The following is a 7607-nucleotide window of genomic DNA, read 5'->3' on the forward strand; positions in this document are numbered from 1 at the left end:
TTAAAGTTTGTTCCTTGTCCCCTTCCCTCCTGTTTCACTTGGACATGACTCCATCTTTTCCCTGCAACAGAGAGATAGTGTGGACCCCTGCTATTAATCTGCCATGCCAGACCTGGACTGCCTTCCTCTAGACTTCCTTTACAGACTTCCATCTTACTTAAGCTATTTTTATTCTGCGTTTTTTAAATTATATGCAGGAAAATACAATTCATAACTAATAAATTTCAATTAAATTCCCCATGTAATTTAATCTGGTCAAAGTTGGTTTCTGCTATTTGCAATGAAAAGAATGCCAACTAAAATAGATGGCACAGGATTCATTGTTATAAGGTCAAAATTTGATATTCCTTGTTTTACTTACTTTAAGACTTATTGTCAGGACTTCCCTGGTGGCACAGTGGTTAAGAATCTGCCTGCCATGGGCCTCCCTGGTGGCGCAGTGGTTAAGAGTCCGCCTGCCGATGCAGGGGATACGGGTTCGTGCCCCGGTCTGGGAGGATCCCATATGCCGCGGAGCGGCTGGGCCCGTGAGCCATGGCCGCTGAGCCTGCGCATCCGGAGCCTGTGCTCCGCAACGGGAGAGGCCACAACAGTGAGAGGCCCACATACCGCAAAAAGAAAAAAAATAAAAAAAAAAATAAAAAAGAATCTGCCTGCCAATTGGGCTTCCCTGGTGGTGCAGTGGTTGAGAGTCCGCCTGCCGATGCAGGGGACACAGGTTCGTGCCCCGGTCCAGGAGGATCCCACATGCCGCGGAGCGGCTGGGCCCGTGAGCCATGGCCGCTGAGCCTGCGCGTCCAGAGCCTGTGCTCCGCAATGGGAGAGGCCACAACAGTGAGAGGCCCGTGTACCGCAAAAAAAAAAAAAAAAAGAATCTGCCTGCCAATGCAGGAGACACAGGTTTGATCCCTGGTCCAGGAAGATCCCACATGCCGCAGAGCAACTAAGCCTGTGTGCCACAACTACTGAGCCTGCGCTCTAGAGCCTGTGAGCCACAACTACTTGTAAGGTCGGATCTTAACAAACGGCATCGCGAAACAGAGGAAAGCTTCAAGTGAGCTTTATTAGGGGGTGCTCCCGGGCGAGGTTCACTCGTCTGAGAGAAAGGGGCCAGAGAAGTCGCACCCGGGCGAGGGTTGGGCAAGATTTTATAGGGGAAGAAGGGAAAAGGATGTGGTGAATCTGGGAGGGCACAGGGCATTCCTTATTTGGTGGTCTCTTCAGGTATCGTGGCAATATCTGGTGCCGGTTACATCAGTCTTGGGACCGCTAGTCCCGCCCCTCAAAAGGCGGGAAAGCTGGGCTGGGTGGAAAGCCCCCAGGTCAGTTCCTGGAACTGGGTGGTCCGGAATGTCTCCAGGTCAGTTTCTGGAACTGGGTGGTCTGAGAGTTTCGGTATGATGCAACCTGTGAATCTGATTGCGTTCCCCTGCCTCGGGCCAGTTGGCCTTACACTACTGAGTCCACGTGCTGCAACTACTGAAGCCCAGACGCCTAGAGCCCACGCTTCACAACAAGAGAAGCCACTGCAATAAGCAGCTCTCGCACCGCAACCAAGAGTAGACCCCGCTTGCCGCACCTAGAGAAAGCCCACGTGCAGGAACGAAGACCCAAGGCAGCCCAAAATAAAACAAAATTTAAAAATAAAAAATAAAAAGATAACAAAAAAAAGACTTGTTGTCAGTGAATATTGAAGAAAGTACATTTAATATTATATCTTTATTCAATGATTTTAAAAGACAGAATAATCAGTGATTAAAAATATACTGGAAGAGTGGACAGCTGTCCAAGTTTCTTCCACAAGTAAACATGAAAACAAATGAAGAGTCAGGATTTCTCTAGATTAAAAGTAAATTAAGTGACTAAGAGACAGCAATTCCATGTAAGTTGTGGACTTTGATTGGATCTTGACTTGCTACAATCTTGGCATTGTGAAAACAATTGGGAAAGTTTAACTATGGTATAGGCTGATATTAAGGAATTAATGTTAATTTTGTTATGTACAACTTAAGGTATTATAGTAGAGAAAAATGTTCTCATTTTTTAGAGATGAATACTAAAGTAATTAGAGGAAAGTAAAATATTATTTAAGATTCACTTAAAAATTTCTAGCAGACAAATAGATGGAGAAAATATGGAAAAATGTTAACACTGAATATAGGGTTTGGATATATTGTTGTTCATTATACTATTATACTTTTTGATATACTTGAAAATTTTCGTTTTAAGAGGTATAAAAATGCAAAAAAGGCTTTAATTATTTATACATTTACAAAATAAACTTGATTAAAATGCAGCCAATAATTATGACTTAATTAAGTAGGATATTTGCTTTGTGATAATTGAAGAATTCAAGAAAGTTCTTTATTTCACTATCATGTAAATTATTTCAATATTGTGGCCCCAAATTCTTTAATTGGTCTATTTCTCCAATTACTCTTCTCTCTTTCCCCAGAATGTAAACTGGAAGAGTGTGATCAACATGGCAGTCAAGCCGTGGAAGAGTCAATTAGAGTCCTGTGGATTTTAGAACTGGCAAGGGAGAATTCAGCATGGAATAAAGCTGACGTCTGGCCAGCCTCCATGTATGCTGTAAGAATTCTTTGGCTGCAGCCCTGGTGTCCTAACATCTGAGGTTGCATCATTCTTCTCACAGTTGCTTCTGGCCCAAATGTCAACAGCATGTGATGTAAACAGGTCAGGATAAAGTGTATAAGGTGTCTGTCAAATTTTCTCTCCTTTCTTTCTCTCTCTCTCCCCCTCCCTCCCCCCAACTCCCCGCTCCCTCCCTCCCTCTTTCTCTTTTTCCTTTTTCTTTCTCCTTCCCTCCCTCCCTCCTTTCCTCCCTCCTTCCTTCATTCTTTCCTTCCTTCCCTCCCTCCCTTCCTCCCTTCCTCCTTCCTTCCTTTTTCTTTCCTTCTTTTTCCTCCTTTCCTTCTCTCTCTCTCTCTCCCTGTCCCTCCTTCTCTCCCTCCCACCCTCCCTCCCTTCTCTCCACCCTTCTTTCTTTTTGTTTGTTTATTTTGGAATCTCAAGCTTACATAGTTTCAAGACAGATTTCTCCCCAAGGGTTTTTCAGTTCCATGAAGGGTGGAAAAAGTATAAAGACCTGCAAAAAAGGCCATTTCAGAAGTAAAGAATACAGTGAAAGTGAGAGGTAAAAGATTCAATTAGGGGTAAAATGTTTACTTTTTCTGTGCTGCTTTGCTATGAACCCTTCTTGCCCTGAAGCCCTCGCATGTCTTCCCAGAATTGTCAGTCAGAGGTCTCCCGTGCTTGTGTTGCTTAGGTGGAATGGCAGCAGGGAGCATGGAACACAGAGGGACTGAATAGGCTAACAATGGACTTGAGAATCTTGGCAGCTGAAGAAAATGTTTTTAAAGGAAGCTGGAGGCAAATCTCTCCTAGAAAACTTAAGGAAGGACAGTCTCTGAACTTCTGCCTATGACTTCAATCATTTCCTTCCTACCATTCAGTTTCTAAGTCTTCTCTCATTTACATTTATTTAAAAGTAATTGAACTCCATCTTCTAATATTTCATGATTCCTTTGATCCTTTCCCAATATGTGACTACTCTGTTTGAAATAAAGTCCAGCCTGACCCAGCACAGATCAACAGGTGAATTATTTTTTATAGATGGAATCAAGGCAGCCCTCCTGGTGTACCAGGAGATGCACAGTCCAAGGACATTTGGGATTCTGGAGAGCTCTCTTCTGCTTCCTTAGTTGAGAAACACTTAATGCAAAGTTGGTTGAATCATTGCCTTTCTGCCTTTATTTGACAGACTTTTCCCTGGTGTCAGCTTACTGGTAAGAAACCTGCCCTGAAATTCTACTTTCCTTGGCCTCCCCTCTGTTGAACTTTGTTGAGTAGAATGCCTGACTCCTGCCTAACTTGGCTCTCTTCATCCTGGCTCAGGCTGAAGCAACTGGACAGCTTGGCTCAGAGTCCAAGGAGTTAGAGACTGCAACCTTGTGGCTACCCTCCCCCTCCCTCACATGGCCTGTTCCAGCCCAGTCTGGTTTGTGAATAGTTCTTGGCAATTACCCCAGAGGAGAACAGAGCCACTAACAATAGCAACTCTCTTTTTAGCTCAAATCTCTTGGTACCCAGGACTGTGAACTTAGGAAAACCCAAAATAACCTATGTAATTACAGTGGGTTACCCTAACAGTCTATTTCTGCTATTACCAACCTTAGATGTCACTCCAGTAGATATTTAGCTGCTTGTAGTGGAAAGAGTACTGGGCTTATGGCCAGACAGACCTAGATTCAAGACCTAGCTCGGCTATTTACTAATTTTATGACACTGGGCAAGCCACTAATTTGAACCTGTTGGAACTGAATGGGTGCCCGCCTGTACATGTAAGTGCTTGGAAACCTGCAAAGTCTTATACAAAGTTAAACCATTGCTATTGGGAAATGGGATATAGTTTCAAGAAAAGAAGAAATTTAAATCTTCAAGAAAAGAAGAAATTTAAATCTTCAAGAAACAAATGAATCTGGGCTTCCCTGGTGGCGCAGTGGTTGAGAGTCCGCCTGCCGATGCAGGAGACGCGGGTCCGTGCCCCGGTCCAGGAGGATCCCACATGCCGCGGAGCGGCTGGGCCCGTGAGCCATGGCCGCCGAGCCTGCGCATCCGGAGCCTGCGCTCCGCAACGGGAGAGGCCACAACAGTGAGAGGCCCGGGTACCGAAAAAATTAAAAAATAAAGAAACAAATGCATCAACTTTTTTTACACTCTGTTCCACACCATGCTCAGTCTTAAAAACAAACAATTAAAACTATAGGTAGTTTCCATTTAAAGTTAAAAGTAGTCTTCCCCCTTTGTTTATGATGAAGTTGGAAATGGGGAAGGATTTGGCAGTTCCTTTCATAACAAGGAATGGCAAAGCAAGATGAGTCCTTACACCTAGTAAGTACAGGAAAGAGTGTTATCCACTTAACATGCTAACTATGCCAGCAAACTGGTTTTCTCTGAAGTTTAGCCATTATTTTTATCACTTAAATTTTTATTTTGTATGTAGGAAAAGAGATTGGTTCTTCAGATTTAGACATATTTTTGCACTCTCTCACTACTCTTGTATAAACAGAGCAGGACCCTGTGGGGCGCTACCGGGTACAAATCCTTTCCATGTTTCTTGTTCGTAGGAAATAAGCTTCATTCAGCCTCCTTGACCTTCTCTGAGTTCCAAAGGGCAGATTCAAACAGTGGCTAATCAGGGAAGGGAGGGAATGCAGAAAAAAAAGGAGGAGCAGTCAAGAAACAATAGTGCAGTCCTGGGGCAGGGTCATGGTTTTGGCCAAAAATGGCTTCTCTCATATCAAGAGAGCCAGGCCTGGTTCTCTTTCTCCAGGGATTCCCCCCTCCAACCCCAACACTATCTGCTTACACTGTTATTGCCTCTTTGGCAGACCCTATAGGTTTTGTGACAAAGACAGTGTGCTTGGGCTGAATTCACTGGACAGTCTATAAACACAGAAGGTGTGGGAGGTACACTGGATTCTTTTTCCCATAGTAAAGTCAGAGGAGGGGCCACACACACCTCAAGGACTATGTGATGGTTCTTGATGCTGACCTTGTGCTAATCCCCTTCTCCATGGAGCCCCCCTGCTTAAGGGGAGAGAAATAATAGAGGCAGAGAAAACAGAACAGGAGACCAGAAGGGTCTGTTCCCCCCTCTTCCTATAACTGAGCACACCAAAGACTTACAACCAGAAAAACTTTTGAGGTCAATCCAAGATCCCCTTGATGCAGGAATCCCCTCTATAGCACCTCTGTCAAATGACCTTTCTAGTTTTGTTTGAACTGTTCTGGGACTAGGGAGAGCACTATTATAATACCCCCAGTGAGCATCTTCACAAACTGTTAAAAAAGTAATTAATTAATTAATTAGGCTGCTCTGGGTCTTAGTTGCAGCACGTGGGATCTTTGCTGCAGCATGCGGGCTGAAGCACGTGGACTCTTAGTTGCAGCATGCAGACTTCTAGTTGTGGCATGCTAACTCTTAGTTGCGGCATGCATGTGGGATCTAGTTCCCCGACCAGGGATTGAACCCGGGCCCCCTGCATTGGGAGTGCAGAGTCTTACCCACTGGACCACCACGGAAGTCCCTTCACATACTTCTATTTTCTATACTTGTTCTAGCATTTCTGTAGGGATTGCTCAGTCAAGGGCATGCACATTTTACATTTTGATAGCAGGCAACAGATTGTGCATATGTTCACACACCCATGTTATAGTGATTAATACAAATGCAGGGCATGGCAGTCATGGTGTTTCAGGAAAACAAAGGTGGGGCACGTGAGGATGGTCATGTTCCAGGTCTCAGGTGAGTCCCTGGGAAGGGCCGCCAAGTGTGGGTCCTTGGCTTTGTGCAGGAAAGATTCAAGAGTGAGCCACAGTAAAGTGAAAGCAGGTTTATTCAGGGACATACACACTCCATAGACAGAGTGTGGGCCATCTCAGAAGATGAGAGGCCCCAGGGTACGGGTTGTCAGTTTTTATAGGCATGGGTAATTTCATAGGCTAATGAGTGGGAAGATTATTCCAACTATTTTGGGGAAGGGGTGGGGATTTCCAGGAGTTGGGCCACACCCCACTTTTGGACCTTTTAGGTTAGCCTTAGAACTGTCATGGTGCTGGTGGGTGTGTCATTTAGCTAATGTATTACAATGAATGTATAATGAGGCTCATGGGTCTACTGGGAGTCACTTGTCCATAATCTTGGACCTAGTTGTTTCTAACCAGTTCATGTCATGTCCTCAATGGCTGTCATTCTTTTAAAGGTTGTGCCTTGCCCCCTTCCTGTCTCAATGGGAAGGCAGATTACAGTTCAAACAAAGAAAGAACTCTCTAATGTAAAAAACATGGATCACAACAGATCACTTTGAGGTAGTAAGTGTTCAAGAAGAGATTGGAGAGTCTGATGCAGTAGATGCATATAAGATTATGCTACCAAACAAAGTTTGTGTGCCTGAGGCACAGTGAGGCCAAATAAGCATTGCAGTTTGGAGTAGATAAACGTTTATTGCAGGGCCAAGCAAGGAGAACGGGTGGGGGACTTCCCTGGTGGTGCTGTGGTTAAGAATCCGCCTGCCAATGCAGGGGACACAGGTTTGAACCCTGGTCTGGGAGCAACTAAGCCTGTGTACCACAACTACTGAGCCTGAGCTCTAGAGCCTGCAAGCCACAGCTACTGAGCCCATGCACCACAACTCCTGAAGCCCGTGTGCCTAGAGCCCGTGCTCCACAACAAGAGAAGCCACCGCAATGAGAAGCCCTCGCACTGCAACAAAGAGTAACCCCTGCTTGTTGCAACTAGAGAAAGCCTGTGCACAGCAACGAAGACCCAATGCAGCCAAAAATAAATAAATACAAGTATTTTTTTTTAAAAAAGGATAATGGGTGGCTTGTACTCAAAAACCCTGAACTCCCTGGTAGTTTTTGGGGAAAAGTTTTTATAGGCAAAATTTGGGGTGAGGGCTGCAGGGTGTGTGCCTTTCTTCTGATTGGTTGGTGGTGAGGTAACAGGGTGGTGTTCCAGGAATCTTGCTCTCAGCCTGAAGTTGCCATTCTCCACCTGGGTGGGGGCCTTAGCTCTGCAG

This window comes from Mesoplodon densirostris, chromosome 1, assembly GCF_025265405.1.
Source record: "Mesoplodon densirostris isolate mMesDen1 chromosome 1, mMesDen1 primary haplotype, whole genome shotgun sequence".
Lineage (NCBI taxonomy): Eukaryota > Metazoa > Chordata > Mammalia > Artiodactyla > Ziphiidae > Mesoplodon > Mesoplodon densirostris.